This window comes from Erythrolamprus reginae, chromosome 1 (genome assembly GCF_031021105.1).
Source record: "Erythrolamprus reginae isolate rEryReg1 chromosome 1, rEryReg1.hap1, whole genome shotgun sequence".
NCBI lineage: Eukaryota > Metazoa > Chordata > Lepidosauria > Squamata > Dipsadidae > Erythrolamprus > Erythrolamprus reginae.
The window spans coordinates 158,401,585-158,425,039 of NC_091950.1; the positions used below are offsets into that span (position 1 = coordinate 158,401,585).

The following is a 23,455-nucleotide window of genomic DNA, read 5'->3' on the forward strand; positions in this document are numbered from 1 at the left end:
CAATAATAATAATAATAATAATAATAATAATAATAATAATAATAATAATAACAACAACAACAACACAGCAGGGGTGTTAAGCTTGTGACCTGCAGGCTGAATGTATCATGTGCTGGCCACACCCGGTTTAGCAAAGGGAGGGAGTAATAATATATCACGTGACGCCACCATGAAGACACGAGTTTGACACCCCAACCTACAGTATCTCTTTAACCTGGAATTCAAGAGACTGTGTGTCTTCATATGAATGAATTAGATGCTTGCTCACACATGCATCTCATTTGCTCCACCCTATTCTCTCACAGTAATGAGAAAAATTAACAACAGGAAACAACTCCTCTGTTTAACATGTCTTACGAAAAGAGGATCTACTGAAAACAATCAACAGAGATGAGTTAATATTCATGATGCTGTATTGTGCAGGATTTAAGGTTGGCCTGAGCACTGTCTCTGGGGAACTCTCAAACTCCCCTGTTGTCTGCCAGTGATTACAATCAGAAGTGTGTGTCTACTGTTCTCCGCTGGTAGAAAGAAGTGAGGCTGTACACTTTAAGGTTTTCTATTATTAAACAGGAACAAATCAATAATATAATTTTCACTGTAAAGCTTTGGCATATATCTCTTAACTCTCATTTTAAAAGTACAAATGAAAGACATTAAAATGTTACAGAGCTGGATCCTAGATCGTTCTTTCTTTCTTATTACAAAGCAGTTTTATTGTTCAGATTTACAATTCTTGGCTAATGCAAAAAGCCAATTCACACAACGTATGGAATATATTATATGATTCTTGAAGTATTTAGCAACTGCAATACTGGGAAAGAATCCCATAATAGGAATGAACTAAGTTATCTTCTAATTTCTGGATCATATGTTGCAAAAAAAAATGTATTCAACCCTTCTCATCACTGGTGAATCTCTCACATATTTTTCTCAAAAATGTCTTTTTTAACTGTGTTTATGATTTTGTCTTTCTAAAGAAACTGGTATGGCTGTATAAAGAATTACTGTATCTGACAAATTGAATGACAAATAGGACAAATATAAAAAGTGGGGCGTATAACTAAGGCAGAATATCTGCAAATAGCCCGAGCCTACAAAGATGAAGTAAGAAAAGCTAAGGCTCACAACAAACAAAGGCTTATAACAAAAGTAAAAAAATAACCAAAAAAAGCTTCTTCCAATATGTTAAAAACAAGAAAAATGTCAAGGAAACAATTGGTCCATTGCTAGGAGAAAGCTGCAAGAATGTGACTAACAACAGGGAAAAAGCAGAACTACTTAACTTGTTTTTTGCATCTGTCTTTACACAAGGGGAAAAACAGTCCAACCTATCAAAAACAGTGCCACAAAAAAACAGATTAGGAACACAAGTTAAATTGGGGAAGAAAATGGTCAGCGAACACCTGTCTACTTTAGATGAGTTTAAATCACCAGGACTAGATGGATTACACCTCAAGGTTCCAAGGAACTGGTAGACGTGATCTCAGAACCATTGAACAACGTCTTTCAAAGATCCTGGAGCACTGGGAACTGCCAGAGGACTGGAGAAGAGCTGATGTAGTTTCCATATTCAAAAAAGGAAAATAAGAGATCCAGGAAATTACAGATCCATCAGCCTGACCTCAATACTAGGGAACATTCTGGACAAGATAATCAAGCAATGAATCAGTGAACACCTAGAAGTAAACAAAGTAATAACCAAAAGCCAACATGGGTTTGTCAAAAACAGATCATTCCAGATTAATCTTATTGCATTCTTTGACAAAGTGACAAAACTAGTGGACCAGAGGAATGCTGTCAATATAATTTACTTGGGCTTCAGTAAGGCATTTGACAAAGTAGATACTTACTTGATAAAATAGAAAAATGTGGTTTAGACAACATCACTACCAGATGTATCAGTGGTGAAATCCAAAATTTTTCCCTACCAGTTCTGTGGGTATTGCTTGGTGGGTGTGGCTTGGTGAGCAAGGTTTGGTCATGTGACTGGGTTGGCATAGCAAACTTGATTGGTCTTACCCTTAGGAAAAATCTTCTTAGTCCAACTCACAATAAAATAGTACTGTCTCAATATTTATAACTCAGAAAAATATATAAACTGATCTCCATTAACAACAGCATTGGCTTCCAATACATTCTGGTAAATCTGAACAAATACAGAAATGCTATTTATCTTCCAGTCTATCAGTATTCATAAGATTTATGAATATTTTATGACACAATTGACAAGGATTTGATTATTTATTTGGATGACCCATTAATTAATTTTGATGATCCAACTGTTCATACTGAGTAGGCTTAACTGTTTTTGGCCAGCTCCATCAATATAACTTCTACTTTAAGAAACAAAAATGTTTCTTGTCCTTTCTTTGATTATCTGGGTGACTGCATTTCTCCTGGGGACATAAGGACATATTATACAAAAATCAGTTTTATTCTCTCCTGGCACCACCCCAGAATGTCAAGCAGCTTTAGCTAAGGCAGGATTTGCTAATTCCTACTTTTTATTTTTAGTTGAAATTCTGACATTCAACAGATTTTTCTCTTACTGAAATAATTTATTACTCCTACATTATCCATATCCTACCACACTGTGCTTCCCCCCAAAACTGAAGAATTTAGAAAACAATTTTGTTGTATAATTTTAATTCAAGATAGCTAGTGCCAACAGGATCTCTATTGTTTAAAAAATGTGGAACTCCTAATAATAAAAAAATTGTGATTTTGTGCAAAGTTGAGTATTTTCTTCCTGGTGATCAACCTCCAACCTCCACACTGAGAATGTTGCTCCCTTCCACTGATGGCATCAGACTTGATCTCTCATTTGATTTTAGTTACACATTCAAATCACCATCTGATTTTGGAGTTCTTTCCCACACACCCCAATTTTTCAATGATAAAATCATTTTTCCCCTCCCATCTGTCCAGCATCCCCCATCCAATTGGAAAACAAAGGTAACAGACTTCCAGTGCTGATGTCACACTGGTGCAAGAAAGCCAACTGTACTCCATCTTGTGCGCCCAGTTTTCTTGCTATTGCAGCCATTTTAGGCAAGGTCTGTCCTGGGAAAGGACACCAATGGAAACATGCAGTTCCAGAGTTTCTGGAGGAGAAGGGCAATCTCCAAAAAGAACGAGGAGCTCCCTTAGAGCAAATCGAAAAGGGATTGGCTTGTTAATGGCCGATCCAAAGCCAAACAATGAAGAAGAAGAAGAAGAAGAAGCAGCAAAGCATATAGCTAACTCAAACTTAAAAACATACATTATGAAACCTCTTTACCAGGATTTAAGATTGATTTAAAGAAAAAGTTCAGAGGGGAGTCCTGCCACGACTATCCTCTGAAAGATCAAGTCAGAATCTGGTCTCAAGGAGGATGCTACCAATTGTTCAAATGAGACTGACTTGATCCTCAAAATGATTGGTCAAGGACAAACCCATTCTGAAAGCTGGTTCCACCTCAGTATGGAGAACCCTAATGAGCAAACTTCAACCCAAAATACCTGGGATACAATGAAAACATAAATACTTTCAATGACACTGTATTAGAGAAATTTTACTCAATGATTGGTTGGAAGTTAAGACCAAATATTACAATCAGATCCCTAAATGGATATCAGCAATGGAAGCCCTAATTTCCCCCAACATATTAGATTTAGATTAAAAAATTATACACAAGGAATTATTAGATGAACAGAACAATTTGAAAATGAGAGAACAATTGGCATTAAGGGGGATAAAAATGGACTGGTCGCCATATCTACAAATGCAAACAAAATATAAAAATATATATTACAATCTGGATTCCAAAATGAATGCCAAGAATTGGATAAAATATTGTTAGATACAGAAGAGAAAATAATTATTAAATCTTATAACTGTTTGCTTAATATAAAAATGGAAGATGAAACGGTAAAAGAGGTAATGATAACTTGGGCACAAAATTTTGGCCACCCTATGGAAATTATGGAATCAAAATTACAATGTGACAATGACGTCATCATACAGAAAGAATATCTATAAAATGCTTTACATGTGGCATTTACCTCCGGCAAGCCTGGCAAAAATGTTTCCCAATATACTGGAAATGTACTATATACTATATTCCAGCCTATATACTGGAAATATAAACTGGAAATTGGTACTTATTATCACATGTGGTGGACTTGTTCAAAAATAAGGAAATATTGGAAAACAATACAAAAATGGATTGAGGAAGTAACCAAACAGACAGTAGAACCTAAACCAAAACTTTTCTGTTAGGAATATTTAGAACAAAAGTAGACAAACACCTCCAATATCTCATATTACACGTTATAACAGCTGTTAGAATTCTCTATGCACAATTTTAGAAAAAAGACATAATCCCTACAAACAGTATGAAAATAACTAAAATATTAGAATGTGCAGAAATGTGCAAAATGACAATGCAATAGGATAAAGAGGACACATAATTCTGTAAAATTTGGGAGAATTGGTATAAATGGTTGGAACAAAAAAATTTGATACAATAAATAATATTATATAGGACATGATGGGTGAACAAAGGTTATAAGGATAGGAAGAAAATTAAAATTAAGACCATAATAGACTTACGCTAGCGATACATAATGCTGTAATACACATAAAGTGTATAAACATTTTTCTTTTTTAAAAATATGTTGGTCTTGTATATATGTATATTCTGTATTTTGTATTTGTATTTTGTATGTAGTAGTATATTGATTTGTTTTAAATTCAATAAAAATTATTTTTTTTAAAAACAAAACTAAAACAGAGGTAACAAATGCTACTTTGGATCAAGTACTTCACTGCTTCATAAACAGCTAATAAAATCAGTGACCATGGTGGAGTTTGCATGTAATAAATCCATTTGTTCTACTTACATGTCTTCACTTCAGCCCTCAGATAGTTGTTGCCTACTGACTAATGTAATGTTCAATGTGCTGGAGATCTATTTTCAGCAGGAATTTCAAGCAGCTCAGCAACTGAAAACAGATGTATTTAATCAAGTCTTTCTACAAGTGATGAACTTATCTACCTGTCACCAGAAAAACCCATGCTAACAAACCATATTTGGTTCTCTATCAGATTAATCAATGCACACACACATCCAGGAAACTAGATACAGGTAATTATTGTCCTACAACAATTCGTTTACCGACCGTTCAAAGTTACAACAGCACTGAAAAACTGAGTTATGACTGTTTTTCATATGACCGTTGCAGTGTCCCTATGCTCACATAATCCAAATTCAGATGCTTGGCAGTTGACTCATATTTATAACTGCTGCAGTATCCCATGGTCATGTGATCCCCTTTGGAACCTTCTGACCATGCAAGTCAATGGGGAATCTGGATTCACTTAGTAACTATGTTCAGGGGTGGGCAATAGGTAGGAGGGGTGGAACGCAGTTCCACCGGCAGAAATGAAAATGTTTGCACAGCTCCAGCTGATTGGCTGCTATCACTTCCTGGATTACAGGTCTCAGCTCAGCTCTCTTTTTTTCCCTGCTGCTGCGTCTGTGCTCCTTGCTTTTCTCCTCTTTCCTCCTTCCTGGCCTCGGACGAGCTTCCATCTGTCCTGTCCGGCTCTCCTGCCTGAGGTGCAAGCAGAAGGCATGGGTGGAAGCGGTGCTGGCAGCATTTATGTTTCTGGCAGCACCCGTTCACCTCGCTACCCAGTCTGAAGTGGGGGAGCGACTCAGGAAGGAGAGCGCCGGAAACGCAAAGCAAATTGTCACCCCAGCGAGCGACACTGGTAAAGTTGTAAGTCAAGGATTTAACAGTTCGCTTGAACGATGATGATCGTTCAAGCCACTCTCACCTGGTCACATGGCCAGCAAGTCACACCCACAAAATAAGCCACACCCACAGAGTAGCAGTAAAAATTTTGACTGCCCAATACTGACTATGTTACTAACATAATAACTGCAGTGATTTCATTAACAAATGTGGCAGGAAAGCTCTTAAAATGGGGCAAAACCTACCTAACAAATGTCTTACTTAGCAACAGAAATTTTGGCTTGCAAGTTAAGGGCTACCTGTACCAAATTTATTGGATTATCCCCCATAATTTGTATCTCCTACATCTTCCAACAATGAAAATACATTAAGTTTCCCACTGCACCTTCCTCACCTTTTTTTAAAATTGCTTGATATTTCTATCCTGCCATTTCCATTCATTTTGGTGGCGGAGATTTCAAAGTGGGGTGTACTTAGGATTTCCGATGCTAGGAGTATTTGATTCAATAGAGGCCATATCTAAGCACAGAAGTAACAAAGGAGAGGGATGCACTGCACTTTCTCTGCCAATTCCAACTGGAATACTTATATGTCACGCCATAGTATATTATAGTATTCTATGGGCAATTTAGTGTCAGCATATTGCCCTCAACAATCTGGTGTGTTTGTGACAGAAAAAGAGAGAGAGAGAGAGAGAGAGAGAAGGGGGAGAGAGAGAAGGGGCAGAGAGATGCTATAAAGTACAGTAATACCTCATGATACAAACTTAATTGGTGCAAGGAGGAGGTTCGTAAGACGAAAGGTTCGTAAGACGAAACATTGTTTCCCATAGGAAACAATGTAAAGTCAATTAATCCGTGCAACCAAAAAACCCCCCGCAAAAAAACAGCTTTCGGCGACTGCTGGGAAGCCGCGCGGCTGTTTTAAAAGGTGACAGCCGGCCTGGGGGGCTTCCCAGTACCCCCCCGAACCCAGGTTTGGGGTTCGGGGGGGTGCTGGGAAGCCCCCCAGGCTGGCTGCGACCTTTTAAAACACCCGTGCCGCTTCCCATCTGTCTCCTGAAGCCGAACGGCAAAGCCGAACTTCCGCGTTCGGCTTCAGGAGACAGCTGCGAAGCGGCGCGGGTGTTTTAAAAGGTCATAGCCGGCCTGGGGGGCTTGCCAGCACCCCCCCGAACCCGGGTTCGGGGTTCAGGGGGTGCTGGCAAGCCCCCCAGGCCGGCTGCGACCTTTTAAAACACCCGCGCCGCTTCGCAGCTGTCTCCTGAAGCCGAACACGGAAGTTCGGCTTTAGCGTTAGGCTTCAGGAGACAGCTGCGAAGCGGCGCGGGTGTTTTAAAAGGTCGCAGCCGGCCTGGGGGGCTTGCCAGCATCCCCCGAACCCCGAACCCGGGTTCGGGGGGATGCTGGGAAGCCCCCCAGGCCGGCTGCTACCTTTTAAAACACCTGCGCCGCTTCGCAGCTGTCTCCTGAAGCCGAACGCTAAAGCCGAACTTCCGCGTTCGGCTTCGGGAGACAGCTGCGAAGCGGCGCGGGTGTTTTAAAAGGTCGCAGCCGGCCTGGGGGGCTTCCCAGCAACCTCCCGAACCGAACCTGGGGTTCAGAAAAATTTTGCCTCTTCTTACGAACTTTGTTCGAGTTACGAACCGGCGTTCGGGAGGCTTCTGGGAAGCCCCGCCGCCCGGCTGTTACCTTTTAAAACAGCCGCGCGGCTTCCCAGCAGTCTCCGAACGCCGGTTCGTAACTCGAAAAAAGTTCGTAAGAAGAGGCAAAAATTTTCTGAACCCCGGGTTCGTATCACGAGTTGTTCGTAAGACGAGGGGTTTGTATCTTGAGGTACCACTGTACTGTGATACCTCGTCTTACAAACACCTCATCATACCCCCACCTCTGGACTTCCGTGTTTTTGTGATGCTGCAGGGGAATACCAGCAGGGGAATACCAGCAGCGTAAAAAAGAGCACTTCGCTGGCAACGGAAGTCCGGAGGTGGGGTTTCCCAGCGAGGGGAGCCTCAGTGAAATCGCAGCATTGCAAAAACACAGAGGTCCGGAGGTGGGGTTTCGAGGACTTCGGTGTTTTTGCAATGCTGCGATTTCACTTCCGTTGCCAGTAAAGTGCTCGTTTTTGAAGTCCGGAGGTGGGGTTTCTCATGGAGGGAGGCTCAGGGGAATCCCAGCAGCACAAAAACAGGCGTTTCGGCTGGCAAAAGGGGTGAATTTTGGGCTTGCACCCATTAATCACTTTTCCATTGATTCCTATGGGAAACATTGTTTCATCTTACAAATGTTTCACCTTAAGAACCTCATCCTGGAACCAATTAAGTTTGTAAGACAAGGCATCACTGTACTTGGTTGCTGTCATTTCATTTGCTGCCACCCCTTGTTACATTTTGCTGGCTGAGGAACTCTGGGGATTAAGTCCACAACTCTTAAAGTTGCCAAGGTTGGAGACCCCTGCTCCATGCTGTTTTTCCATGAATAAAAAGACAGTTTGTCTTCTGAAGTGACTGGTCTGTGGATCTCTCAAACCCTTTGGTACAGCCACAGGGTGGTGTTAAGATTGGCAAATGCTACACGGTGTCAGAAGGGACTGAACTATAAATTGTCTCATTTCCACCCTCTATGAACCGTGTGAAGAACTGGTTTAAATGGCCTCAGGCATTTCAATTGTATCTAATTTAATGAGCCTGTGCAGAAAGCACAGCTTTCGTATGCTCTGGGTTTTTTGCATTTTGCTGGCAAGGAAGTATGGAAGATTTATAGTACATTTTGGTGTATACAAGAAACTGATAAACAAAAACTGCAAATAAGTTTGAAAAGTTGCTACACATTTGATCCCTAAAGGGGATATTCTTTTTGAGAGGGGTGCTTTTTTTTTTTTTACCAAAATTCGTGGAGCAGAGTGTTCACTTTTATGTACAAGATTTAAAAAGGCTCTTTCAAACCAGGTGATTTCAAAGAACTTTCTGAGTGGAATATAAATAGCAAGATTCTCTATTATGTACAGAAGCGAGACTGGTTGCTGGTTGCAGGAATCGGTGGGAATCTCAAACAAAGTTTGCAGTAGGAGAGACAGTGGTGACGTTTACATGCAGGCATGGTTGAAAAGCATATTTCCCAAGAAATCCCACAGCATTTGACATTACACATTACAAAAGCTGTGGCAAAAGATAATTTTGCAAAACATTATGCACAACAAACCAGGCTTCAACTGGCAGACAAAAGAAGATGGATACGCTATTTGTGTGGGCGTTACATCCAAAACATCAGGCACATCAAGTAAATGGAAATGGTCCATGGCATGCTACTACAGCTGTGACTGAAGTAAGAATGCTAATTAAGTTAGATGAAGGAGCTGAAGTGAATGTTCTTCTTCAGCTGTTAAGCAAAATCATTACCAGGTTCACTGGCGATCTGGGTGTTTGGCAGAGCATATATTAAACTTGAAAACAGCAAACTGCAAAATAGTTACATAAGAAGCTGGTTTGGATTTTTATGTTATTAGAACAGGAGGTGTAACTCTGCTGGGGAGTGCAGCCTACATAACTTTAAATCTAGTTCAAAGAACGAGTGTGGTGTACTATGCCTGTGGTGAGAGGAAAACAGGGTATAGCATGAGATGAAAGGGCTGTTTATAGTTTTCAATCCTACTGCTTCAATACTAGAACATCAGTTAAAGCAACTGCAGCAATACACTAATGATAACCCAACTTTGCAAACCCATAAAATTTATCCTCTTACAGACTGGCCTAGATAAAAGAAGACAGTTAAACCTGAGCTTTGAGCATATTTGGCTGCTTAAAGATCAGTTGTCTATTGATAATGAATTAGGGTTCTTTTGAGATCGCTTGATGTACCCAATAGGAAATGTTGCTGTTTCTCCACCTGGAACGTTAAGGAATTCAATTGTCAAAGGAACATATCAGATCTGTTGCATAGGGACTACATGCAAATAAACATATTGAGCAATTCATAGCAGGATTCCTGTATCAGGTGCTTTAGTAGAAAATAACATGAAGCCCACTTTGCTTTCCTCACGGGATGGAAGAAGCCACAGATATCCTTGAGATAAAGAAAAGTTTTGTGTTGCTTGTAATTCTTCTCTATTCCATCAAGCAGATATTTAGGAAAGGCAGTATGAAAACAACTCAGCAGGGACTGTCACATCTCCCCAAATTAGCACAAATTGCCTAGAACAATGATGGCTATCCTTTTTTGGTTCACCTGTCAAAAGGGCAGTGTGTACACCAATAATTCCATGCGGCCCCCGCACTTGTGCACATGCCCCCCTGCTCCCGGCACACAATGGGACATCTGTTTTTTGCTCTCCCCAGGCTTCAGAGCTTTTCTAGGAGCCTGGGGAGGATGAAAACAGCCTTCCCCACCCCTCCAAAGGCCCAAACATCAGTACCTAAACTCACGTGCTGACCAATATGGCTTCACAGGTTTGCCATCACGGGCCTAGAAGATGGACCAAGACACACTGCATCCAGAAAATTCATTTTTAGTGCAGGTGGTTCATTTAGTTCTTATATTGATCAAAAGTGGGTGACTAGTCAAGCTACAGGTTTCAGAAAGGTGAAAAGGGAAGTATGGCAATAAACAGAACGTAATGCCCACATATTTATTAAAAATCAATTTTAAAAAAAGTACATTGATTCTACTGATGTACTTCCCCAAAAGGAAAGATATGGGATTGTAAGAATTTAAGGTGAATTGTTAGTAGATGTCTCTAAGACAGTGGTTCTTAATAAGCCTAGTTCTGTTAATATATATTTACTGTATCCCTTTATGTGTGGGCTTACTGTTAATTTTATTGGTACCAGTTGCTGTGAAACCTGGCTGACTTCCTGTGTATAAAAAGACTTGTTTACCATCTTAAGCGACTTGACAGTTGGTAGTGGATGAATTGCTATTAAAAAGGAACTAGAAACACACAAATACCACTCAACACAATCAGACAAGCACTTGAATGAAGGAGGGTTAACAGGAGATGTTGAGGTGGAGATTAACATCCTTCCCCAGCTGGCATTAATCCTCAGGATAGGATGAACACTGTCCCACTCCCCTCCAAATTTGTGAGATGAGCATTGAACTGAATGTTTTTTTGGATCTGAAAAATCCAGGGGTACAGAAGTAGAAAGTGATTTTGGCTAAGATGTGCATATGATTTTTCTACAGAAAAGGGGCAAACATGTTTTTTTTATGCCCAGAAGGTCCAACTAACATTCAAAACTGAGGAGTCTTCCTAATTCATTCAACAATAAGGGGCAGAAAATAACAACCCAATCAGACTTGCAAGATTCTGTAAACATAGCCAATCTCAATAAAAATGATTTTAGCCATCCTATGGCATTCCTTGCATGTTTTGATCTAGCAAGTTGGGCTGGTTGAGGATCACCAAAATTAGCAGCTGTTGGTCCTCCATATTGGTTATTGAAACGGATGTCCATATGCTGCCTCTATGTTGGTTGAGGCAGGCAGGATTCCCTTGAGTACCATTTGTTGGGTGTCAGGGAAAAAGGAGGGTCTTGCCTTCTCTTTCTGCTCAAGATCCCCATGGACAATTGGTGGGCCACTGTGTGACACAGAATGCTGGACTCAATGGGCTTTGGCTCTTCTTATGTTCTCCATATGTTTACAACATCCACTTATCCCACAGCATCATCCATCCAGAGAGAAATGTTATAACTGAACAGGAGGTCCCAATGCTGGAGATCACAGTCTGTTGTCTCCACTCTGGAGAATCCTTTCCTTCCTCTGGAGAATCTTCCTTCCAATTCCTTGAGCTGCAGTGGAGGCGATGGAAATTCCTCTACCTCCCAATTCCTCTGAATGAGGGGAAGGGAAAACCATTTTTCTTCAAGATCACCAGAAACATAGATTTTTTAAAAATCCAGAAGAATTCATAATTTTCCAAGATTGCATGTTCCGTTAGAAGAGCAGGAAGAAAATTTCATCCATGAATGGAAAAGTGGCAAATGAGGATTTGAAGGTCAAAGTGGCATAACAGCTGATAAAAGCCAATAGCAAACTGTTTGAAACCTAATGAGTTTATTATGGGACTAGGGAACAGGTGGCAACTCCTACCCAAAATCAGGAGGCCTTAAACATCCATTGCACTCCATGGGGAAGCAGAAAGGCGCCTAAGAATTAATCTATGAATTCCTTATAACTGCTTGAATTTTATACTTCCGAATTACTTCAAAGGCTTTCATAGTTCTTGCAAAAAACAACATATTTATATATATATACACCACTGCCTGTGTATCTTCCACTTCTGGCATCAGCCAGGAGAAACCTGACAAAACCTTTGCCACAGACATGTACTCACAATCTGCTCTAGCAAAAAGCAATTTATTTAATTCATGTTTGTACTCTGCAATTTCTCATAGAAATCTGCAGAGTGCAAGTGGCAAATACAAACAAAATTACCTAATATTTGACTCTTTTTTTAATGAGATGTTCTTCCCTTTTTTCTATGTGCAATGTAATTGCTTTCATTTTTTTTACTTTCTCCCTTTAATGTATATTTCACATTTCCCATTCAATAATTCAAGAAGATGCTGAAGCTTCATTGGTATTAATTTATTTTTGAAGCTTGACAGCTGTTTGCTTTTTCTAAAATTGCCATTTAACTAGGAAGCATCAAAGAATTCCACTTACAAAGAAAGCTAATGATCAGATATTACAATTATGTTTATACAATAAGCTGTTACAATTGGAAGAAAAAGATGAAAACTATCCCAAACTGGAGCAATTTTGATATACAGTACAGAGGAAAGATATAATCTCTTTTACTTGAGTGTAATAGAGAGGAGGCATCAATAAGACCCCTTTGTGTGTTTTGTTTTTCTTGTTAGTGTTTTCCCACAAGTACAAGATCCACCTTTTTTTCTTGGTTCAACCAAATGTTGATCAATTGGCTGACACAGGAATTGACCAACGAGCTTATTGCTTGAGCCTGATATCATGACATAGAAAAAGTGACTTGCTCGAGATCATCCAGCCCTCTTTCATGCCTAAAATAGGACTAGAACTCACAGTCTCCTAGTTTCCAGGCAAGTACCTTAAACACTAAACGAAACTGGTCTCCAACCTTCCAATGTTGAACATTTCTCCTTAGGTCTAAGTTGCTTCTCTCCTTGATTAGTTTCCACCCATTGCTTCTTGTCCTACCTTCAGGTGCTTTGGAAAATAGCTTGACACCCTCTTCTTTGTGGGAATACCAATGTCATCCCTGGTCCTTCTTTTCATCAAACGAGACATATCCAGTTCCAGCAATTATTCCTTATGTTTTATTCTCCACTGCCCTAATCATTTTTAGTTGCTCTTTTCTGCACTCATTCTAGAGTCTCCACATCTTTTTTACATCATGGCAACCCAAAACTGGGTGCAATATTCCAAGTGTGGCCTTACCATAAATGGTATTAACACTTCATGTGATCTTGGTTCTATCCCTCTGTTTATGCAGCCTAGAACTGTGTTAGCTTTTCTGGTAGCTGATGGACACTGCTGGGTCATATTTAAATGGTTGTCCCCTAGGACTCCAAGATTCCTCTCACAGTTACTACTATTGAACAAGGTACCACATAATATACCTGTGCATTTTGGTTTTTTTGCCTAAATGTAAAATTTTACTTTTTTCACCATTGAATTTCATTTTGTTAGATAGCACAATGTTCAAGTCTGTTGAGATCCTTCTGTATTTTAAGCCTATCTTCTGGAGTATTGGCTATTCCTGCTAGGTTGGTGTTGTCTGCAAATTTGGTGAGTTGCCCATCTATCCCCTCATCCAAATCATTGATGAAGATGAAGATAAAACAGAACCTTGGGGTACCTCGCTACATATTTCCCTCCCTGTAGATGCAGTTCCATTGAGGACTACACATTGAGTGTGTTGGTCAGCCAGCTAGGAATCCATCTGCTGGTGATGCTGTCTAACTAACATTTTTCTATTTTATCAAGTAGTAGGTTATAGTCTATTTTATCGAATGCCTTACTGAAGTCCAAGTAAATTATATTGACAGCATTCCTCTGGTCCACTAATTTTGGCACTTAATACAATCATTTTTTGTTTCCATCATCCAATATCTTTCACTCATTTAGCCAACTCAACATTAAAGGTACTGAGCCCAAAACTTACTGTTGAGTAGTAATTTCTTACTTCTCTCCACTGCCAAAAAATTATGTTTTATGTGGTTCAAGTTCTTTGTTTTAAATTAGCAAATCATAACAAAGACAAATAATCTTAATCTCCTATTTGCTAAATTTAATCCAAAATCTTTGATGTGGAACTTTATTAAAGGGTTTTTGGAAATCCAAATTTACAATGTTGACAGGTTTAGCTCTATCCATGTGCCTGTTGACACTTTCAAAACATTATAGATAGCTGAAAAAAGATTTATCATTCCAGAATCCCATGTTGATTTTCTTGCAGCAAACTTTGTTCCTCTATATGCTTAGTTGTTTTTCCACCCCTTTTCATTACCATTAATAACAATCTGCCCAGAGCAAACATTAAGCTGACTGCCCTTTAATTTCCCAGATCCCCTGGATCAATTTTTATGTATGCAGAATTGAAATTTAATGGCAGGGGAAAAACAATAATAAAAATAGCACAGATTATAATGTACTCCCAAAGTGAACATCTACATATAAAATATATCACTTTCCCCCAACTCTTTTCTGGAATTAAAATATACAGACACATGTCTGCTCGCATTTCTGTTTTTAAGCACGCCTCCCTCAAGGACAACATGAACAAATGTATAAAAATGAGCTAATTTAAGGACAACAATGCTTTGTGTAGCTGGAACATCCAAGGCAGACATTAAATATAACATTATCAAAGAAACCTTAGAAAATTACTTCAGCCATCTTTTATCCGTCCATCTTTTATCAGTCATTGCTGAAATGGGGTGGATAAATTGATTCTGCACTGAAGGAATCATTTTAAAACTACATTATCACTACTAAATTTACCATAATATAATTATGGAACAAAAAATACAAAGGTTCTTTCTGCAAACTTTTATTTCCTGAAAGGATTATTTACCAGATTACAATTTTCAAAGCAATAGTAGCCAATTTTGTGGAATTTCAGATTAATGCACTTAGTCAGATTATGGAGAATCCAGCATACATACTTGGCTGTGGGAATAAATTTTGCTCAGTACTGGAAAAGACATAGTACTAATGAGATCAAACTGGGAATTTAAACTTACAGAATATAACAAGGGTAAAATTCTCTTTCTCTCCCTCTCTTCATTCCCTCCCTGTGTGTGTGTGTATCTGGATGTGCATTGTATCAGATGTTTAACTACATTTAAGCATAAATGGTTCACATACATATTACATATTACATAGCTACATAAATACAAAAATTTAGAGAATGATTTTTAAAACTTATATCAGCAGGCACGGCAGACTAGTTGGAGAACAAGGAAGGGGGGAGTCAGAAATTAAATATTTACTTACTTACTTACTTACTTACTTACTTACTTACTTACTTACTTACTTACTTACTTACTTACTTACTATTTGGATTTCTATGCCACCTTTCTCCGTAAATTCAGGGAGGCTTACAAAATGGGAACAATACAAAAGGCATATAAGAAACCCAATTCATTAAAACTAAATCAGACAAAAATCTGAACCTAGATTGCACTGCAAAGAGCACTCAAATTGTTCCATACTGCTGAAACCCTGATAAGACGGAGTGGCTGTGGGTTTTGCCTCCCAAGGACAATTCCATCTGTCCGTCCATAACCCTGGGGGAGGGGGAATTACTAACCCCTTCAGAGAGGGTCCGCAACTTGGGCGTCCTCCTCGATCCACAGCTTACATTAGAGAAACATCTTTCAGCTGTGGCGAGGGGGGCATTTGCCCAGGTTCGCCTGGTGCACCAGTTGCGGCCCTATTTGGACCGGGAGTCACTGCTCACAGTCACTCACGCCCTCATCACCTCGAGGCTCGACTACTGTAACACTCTCTACATGGGGCTACCTTTGAAAAGTGTTCAGAAACTCCAGATCGTGCAGAATGCAGCTGCGAGAGCAATCATGGACTTTCCCAAAAATGCCCATGTCACACCAACACTCCGCAGTCTGCATTGGTTGCCGATCAGTTTCCGTTCACAATTCAAAGTGTTGGTTATGACCTATAAAGCCCTTCATGGCATCGGACCAGATTATCTCCGGGACCGTCTTCTGCCGCACGAATCCCAGCGACCGATTAGGTCCTACAGAGTGGGCCTTCTCTGGGTCCCGTCAACTAAACAATGTTGTTTGGCGGGACCCAGGGGAAGAGCCTTCTTTGTGGCGGCCCCAGCCCTCTGGAACCAACTCCCTCCAGAGATCAGAATTGCCCCCACCCTCCTCGCCTTTCGTAAGCTCCTTAAAACCCACCTCTGCCATCAGGCATGGGGGAACTGAGATATTCTTTCCCCCTGGGCCTCTACAGTTTATGCATGGTATGTCAGTATGTATGTCTGGTTTTTATAATAAGGGTTTTTAGTTGTTTTATTATTGGATTGCTACATATTGTTTTTATTACTGTTGTTAGCCGCCCCGAGTCCACGGAGAGGGGCAGCATACAAATCCAATAAATAATAATAATAATAATAATAATAATAACAACAACAACAACAACAACAACAACAACATGGTCAGGAAGCCCAATCCAAATTCTGACTCCTGAGAAAAATGAGTAATCTCAGCAGATCTTATTCCTGAACAAGTAGGATAACGCACATAAAAGCTTCATTGGACCTGAAAATGGGACCCCCTGCAAAACTATTCTACGTTTTAATGACTTTTCATTAAAATCTGGAACCCACTATGAAATAACTTTCCCCCCCTTCCTATGTAGCTGAAATCAAGTTCCTCTTGGAAACATCAACGTTTTGAATACAAATGTCTACAAGAGAACCATTTGTGTGCTTATATAAACCAAGATCCATGTCCATAAAGATGGTGTACATCGGTATCACGTTTCTACCTGGTAAGAGCCACATTGTGCATCAGTAGTAAAATGGGAGATGCACGTGCAGCTTCGGGTTGCTGGCATGCATTTGCGTGCATGGCCCAGCAAGATTTGCTTTTGCCCATGCGCAAGAAATAAAATCTCGTGAGGGGACGTGCACGCGTGTGAAATGTTTTGATTTTTTGATTTTTTGCTTCTGTGCATGCCAAAATCTAACACGTACATCCTCTCGTGAGATTTTGCTTCTTGTACATGCGCACAAGCAAAATTTCACTGGGATGAGCATGTGTGCACACCAGTGAACTGAAGCTGCGCATGCAGCATACCAGTAGCAGCAGTAAGTAGCAACCCCCACCTTGTGTACATGCAGGGGTGGGCAGCAGGCAGGATGGGGTGGAACGCAGTTCCACTGGTGAAAATGAAGATGCGTGCGCAGCTCCAGCTGATTGGCAGTTGTCACTTCCTGGTTTACTGGTCTCGGCTCAGCTCTCCTTTTTTCCCCTGCTGATGCTGCTGTGTCTGCACTCCTTGCTTTTCTCCTCTTTCCTCCTTCCTGGCCTCGGACAAGTTTCCCTCTCTCCTGCCCAGCTCCCCTCCAGACTCACGCGGCCACCTCCCCTCCAGCCTGGGGTGCAAGCAGACAAGTGAAGAGCCACACATTTTCTCTTCCAAGTACAAAGATTTGCAGGAGACTGACATCACTTCGGTGAAATCAGTGGGAGGTTACAAAGATTATTATTTATTTTTTCTACTACTGTGCTGAAGAAGGCTGGAGAAAGAGATAATTATCTTATAAATTCAAAGCATGGGAATGCTTCCAAGATTAGGGACATACAAATCACAGGGTCACTAGTGATAACATTTAGTGCATTAGTTAAGTAGTTATTAAATTCCAAAAGGCAAGGGGATATTTCAGATGAAAGCAAGATAATCCAAGTACACAAAACTAATGTTGATGTTTCTACATAATAGACCCAAAGCAGGCTGCCAAAATTATTTTTGACGACATAAATGGCCTACAAGGGAATCTTATGCTTCAGGGTGCTCCGTCCTTCCTAAACTCATTGTCAAGCACTGGGGAAATCAGGAGATTTAAATGAGTATAAAGATCTATTATAAGCTTTAGCTTTCTACAGGAATCTGAGCTAATAATGGTCAAGAGAAATGTGCGGGAATTAAGAGGGCATTCAAGGTGGGCTGGACTTAGACTTCTTATTGAAATAAAGAGACTCGTGGCTTATGACACGTTTGACCCCCCTCCCTCAGCTCAGCCAGGTCTTTACCTACACTCATTAGGCACCTCATCTACTGTTTAAGAAGATACCTTTCCATAAAAGCATGACCTTGAAATTCAGCTCCTTGTTCATCTGCAAAGACATCCTAAGATGTATTTTCTCTCCTTTTTAGTAGTATTTCCTTCCAGCATTTACTAACATATGTACATTAAGCTGCTTAAAACTGTCTCAAACTGTGCAAGCAGATTTATTATAAGATGAATGACATAAGAACCCTGCAAAACTCTTCATAACAATAGAATCAAGAGGGTCACTTTTAGGGAGAGACATTCCCCCTGAATGAAGAAACACAATAGAATTCAGATTTCCATTTGCCTATTTAATTCATGTTCTTTTAAATCATAATACCTACTCTCTTCTTCCTTACCAACCATTCGTCAGTCAAACACTACTCAATTAACCCATTATATAGCCCAAACTGTCAAATATGTAAATCATTCCCATTTCCTATGTCTTCAAGAACATAGACCTTAAACAATGTCTTTCTTATTATTCTCTCCATTTTCTATAACTTCTATCTGACTTTCTTTTAAACCCAGACATTCCTACTTGCCCTTCTCTTTTACAGAATTTGCAGAATCAAGATGACATGAAAAAGCCTACAAATCATATTTTTAATCTAGAAATGCGATGTGTTACACACAAAAATATCTTAATTTACGTTCAAAAGAAACACAATATGCTTAAGAGGAATCTCATTACTTGGTCTGTATTTATTTAAATTTATTGGCTACCAAGTTCAATGGGTTCTGGGGAATATACACATTTAGAAAAACAAGATGAAAAAGAATCCATAAAAACAGCTAAAAACATTAAATCAGACAGCAATCATAAGAGTAACTTGATTATACAATTCGTAATGTTTTCTTTACAAAACTGCAGTAATAACAAATGTTATAATAGCACTAATCTCTCTACCCAATAATGTAATGTAATAGAATATTCAAGAATTTAGTGATTATGGGACTTCACTTCATAAATGATAATCTCTAAACTGTAGAGTTTGGCATTCTATATATACAATTTTCCCTTTTATATGTCATGGCTACCTTGCTGCAGGTCATCAGAGATTAAGACCTTGCCAACCATTCTGTCCCTCCTGTTTTGCAGGAGAGGCAGAGTAACGACACGGACACAAGAGCTGGATTTAAAACTGGGTCATTTTTATTAAAATAAATTTGCATAATTTATTTTAAATAAATTAGCATAATTAGCATAATTAACTATAACCCTATCAAGGACCCACAGGGTCAAACAATTGCTTCCGGGGCGGAAAATGATGTAGAATAAACTTCCAGGGCAACTTATGGGCGTAGCTCCATGCTAATCCAGGTGAGGGACCACTCCCTCACCTGAGACCTTGCCATGCACTTGCAATTACATGGGCGGGACCCAAAGACAGGTTCCCCCCAACTGCTCAGATCGCCAATACCACAAACCTTTGGAGAGAACCTGTCAATCATCTCCAAAGATGCCCAACGGAGAACACGTAGTTGCTAAACCACCACCCAGTTTTCCGCCCCTAACCTGCCCACCCAAATGACCAAAGGTGAGCCAATTAACCTAAAACAGGTGCAAGCACTGCCTAACCACTTATCCGTCTCCACAGTGTGGAATAGGCAAAAAAAACGGTCATGGCTAAGTGCCCTGACCGCCAAAAATTCCTATTCGGCCCCCTAGGGCGACCCACAGTGGCACACTGCAAGATAGGGAGGGCAGGTGGGTGTTTGCCTACGACGAGTCCGGGCGAAAAGGTTGAACTCCGAGCCTGCCAGCCCTTTTATAGGGCTGGCAGGCTCCGCCCGGACACGTCATCGGTCAGGCCACCCTGACCGAGATTTTCGGCCGAGATCTCGTGAAGCCTCGCAAGATCTCGGCCGCATTTCAAAATGGCGGCTTCACCTGCCTCCGTGTCCCCCGGGCCTCCTGCAAAATGCGCTGGGGGATGAAGACCACCGGCAGCATTCTGGGTTTTTTTTTGCCTTGGACAGATCCCATACATAGCTGCTATATCCACCATAAGGGAGAAGGGGTGTTGGCCTACTTCATACGCCTCTTTTACGATGGGGGATATAGCAGCCAGACCCTCCTGCTTTGATATTTTTTCAGTTGGCTTTCGTTGTTTCTTTGATTGACAGTTTTAGTTTGCCTATAGCACTGCAGAGCCTGTCACTCTGCTTCTTCATCCGAAACTGGGAAGGAGATACAACAATGACATCACAGGAAACTTTGACAGGCTCAATCCAATCACGGAACAGACAGGATTAACCCATAAATGGCTGCTATATCCACCATCGTAGAAAAGGTATATCAGGTAGAATCAACACCCCATCTAATTCCCCATCAATGGAGGCCAGAAAGTAAACTTTAATGAGTCCAATTTCAGACAGATTTCAAGAATGAGCTATTAACATGAAAGGAAAATACAGTATTTCACTTTTGGCATCTTATTGATTGCAGGTCAAGTCGATCAATTAATCAAACAACTTTTCTCGTATATAGGCCTGCCAATATCCTTGTTTCAACTTTATCATCTGTTGTATATAGCTATCTGCCAGATGTTCATTGCATAGTCTTTCTCCACTGGTCAAATTCCTGAATGATTTTTACTAGGGTCCATACAGTCATTTCTAAGCTTATCATGATAAGAACATTGCTTTTTCATCAGAATTCACCAAGTCAGGCTCACAGCTATCGATTAAAGTATTGTTGCACATTAGTCCCTAACTGACCCAAATACTGCATCAGGCCTCACTGCTATAGACACTCGGTATTGTGTCAAATCCCCAGTTGCAAAACTGGAAACATTGTACTGGGAACTGCAAAGAGGCCAAATGGGAAACAGGAAGGAATGGAACTTTGGAAAAATTTTGCTTATGTTGGCATTACTTAAATCCGTGATTGTATTGAAATATACAATCATGGGCTCTTGCATCATTGGCTGACAGGTATCCCATCTGTTGCACCAGATGTGCCCATTATGGGCCCATGGGTTGACTGTGCAATTGGCAAGAGAGGATTTATATAATTTGCAAAATGTGCTGCTTTTGCAACAATGGCTTGCCCTTTGGTTAATTAAGCTACCCAATGCAATCCACAGACAAATTGATAATATGTTCAAACATTCCTTGCTCATAATTTCAAGTGCATCCAATCTTTATCCTCTGGTATGTCATTTCTCCTGCAGCAATGCTATTCATAAGCTTTCTACGCTTGTGTGTACCATTTATGGGCTATGTGTTTACAATATACAAAGTACCCCAAAAGCAGTCACTGAGATTACTTCTGCTGCACAAATCTCAGCAGCTGATAAGGTCCCACAGAGTTGGCTTTCTCCAGGTCCCGTCGACCAGAAAATGTCGTCTGGTGGAGCCTAGGGGAAGAGCCTTCTCTGTGGCGGTCCTCGCCCTCTGTAATAAACTCCCCTGGGAGATTTGCACTGCCCCCACCCTCCTCACCTTTCGTAAGACCCTTAAGACCCATCTATGTCACCAGGCATGGGGCAGCTAGATCATGCCCCCTTCTTCTCTGACCATTAAATGTTATGTATGGATGTGATTGAGTATACTGACTGTTTTTTAACATAATGGAGATTTTAGCTTACTGTTTTAATTATTAGATTTGTATTCATATTGTTTCGTATTGTATGTTGTGAGCCGGGTCCTCAGAGAGGGGGGGGCATTCAAGTCTAATACATAATAATAATAATAATAATAATAATAATAATAATAATAATATCATTACAATGTTACTGTATTTCTAACCTAGTATTATGATTAGTGTTGGGCGAACCGAACTTACATAGTTCGGGTCCATGCAGAACTTTGCGGTGTTCGGCATGCCGAACCCGAACCTGGACTTTTTAAAAAGTCTGTGTTCAGGTTTGGCGTTCGCTCGAACACCGCGGTGGGGAAATTTTGGGCTCGGAGGCGGCAGAGCTCTCCCGCCCCCCCCCCCCCCCGTTTTGCTCCAAAGAGCGCTGGGGTGAGCTAAGGCTGCCCTGGGCAATAAGCGCAACAGCGGGGGAGAGCCGTGCTGCCTCCAAGCCCAAAATTTCCCCCCCTCGGGAATGGCACTGCAAGCAAAAGGAGGCAGAGAATCCCATTTGCTTGCTGCCCACGATTCCAGGGGCGGGGCTTTGACATCACGGAGAATCCTTCCTGGCTTGGGCTGAAACAGGGGAGTTGAGGAAATAAAGCCACGGGCCAGGAAGGAGTCTCTGTGATGTCAACGCCCCACCCCCAGAATCCCAACCTGGGCAGCAAGCAAATGGGATTTTGCTTGCCGCCTCCTTTTGCTTGCAGTGCCATTCCCGAGGTGGGGAAATTTTGGGCTTGGGGGCAGCGCAGCTCTCCCCCCCTGTTGTGACCATTGCCCAGGGCAGCCCGCTGCCACCTGTATCTTTTATTTATTACGGAAAAGGCGTGTCTGCCGTGTCTGAGCCTTTTCCGTAAGAAACAAGAGACTGGCGGCGCGGGCTGCTTTGGGGGAAGACGGGAGGGCGGGGCCAGAAGTGTTGGGGTTCGGATTTGGGTTCGGATTTGGGTTTGGATTCGGCGAACTTACCCGAACTCTGCCGCCAAGTTCATCCGAACCCGCCAAACCCGAACTTCAATGGGTTCGCCCAACACTAATTATGATGTTATGCTCCAATGCTGCTTATTTGTCTTGTAAATATTGTAGAGACAAGGATCTCTTCAGTCATCTAATTTAAGTTTGAGAGCCAAAAGATCCCCGTAATTATCTCCAAAATCTTCAACCTTATCACTCAGGTAAAAAAATAGCAAGGTGTGTAGGTGCGTGCAATCAACACCTCCTGCAACTAAATGCTAATTAAACGGGGCTCCCATTTTAGCATTCTTATTTATACCTATAGAACAATTAATGGAACAGGTTGCAAGTTTGCAGCTACTTTATAACTATCATCATCTTTTTCAAAAAGTGTTAAGCCTAACCCATCTGACTACTACCCAAAAAGCTTACTAAGAATAGTTAGTAAATTATATCACAAGACTTATATAACAAACGTCTTGCTTGCATAATCCAACAGAAGAATCTAGCTGTCTTGTTCCAGATCCATTCTGTACACATGAACACAAAGTTAGGTTGCTGTGTACCAGTAGTGGGTTGCTACCAGTGAGATAGGTGACTGTGCACCTGTAGTAGCCGCCAGATTGTGTAATTTGCGTGTGACTGCTCCACTGCCAGTTATTTGGGTGCTGCCAACTTTTTACTTTATTTTTTTGGGGGGGTGTTGCTTTCCTGCCCATGCATAGAAGCAAAATCTCATGAGGGGATGCTTGCGCACATATATTTCAGCTATTTTTTGTGTCCACACATGCACGAAAGCAAAAACATTGGCAAAATCACACATGCATCTCCTTGTGAGATTTTGCTGCATTTTTGCTTCCTGTGCCTGCGCAGAAGCAA

At 40.8% G+C, this 23,455-nt stretch overlaps 1 protein-coding gene across 2 annotated transcripts in view; it reads right to left on the reverse strand.

Annotated features, from left to right (window-relative positions):
• SEMA5B (semaphorin 5B) overlaps positions 1–23,455 on the reverse strand; it is a 622,390-nt gene that overhangs the window by 519,172 nt on the left and 79,763 nt on the right. The window contains exon 2 of one of the 2 annotated variants that reach the window (XM_070730229.1): positions 4,888–4,989. The exons of the other annotated variant lie outside the window; for it this stretch is intronic. The gene's annotated coding sequence lies outside the window, so the exon portion shown is untranslated. The remainder of the gene's footprint in view (positions 1–4,887; positions 4,990–23,455) is intronic. 2 annotated transcript variants of the gene reach the window in all.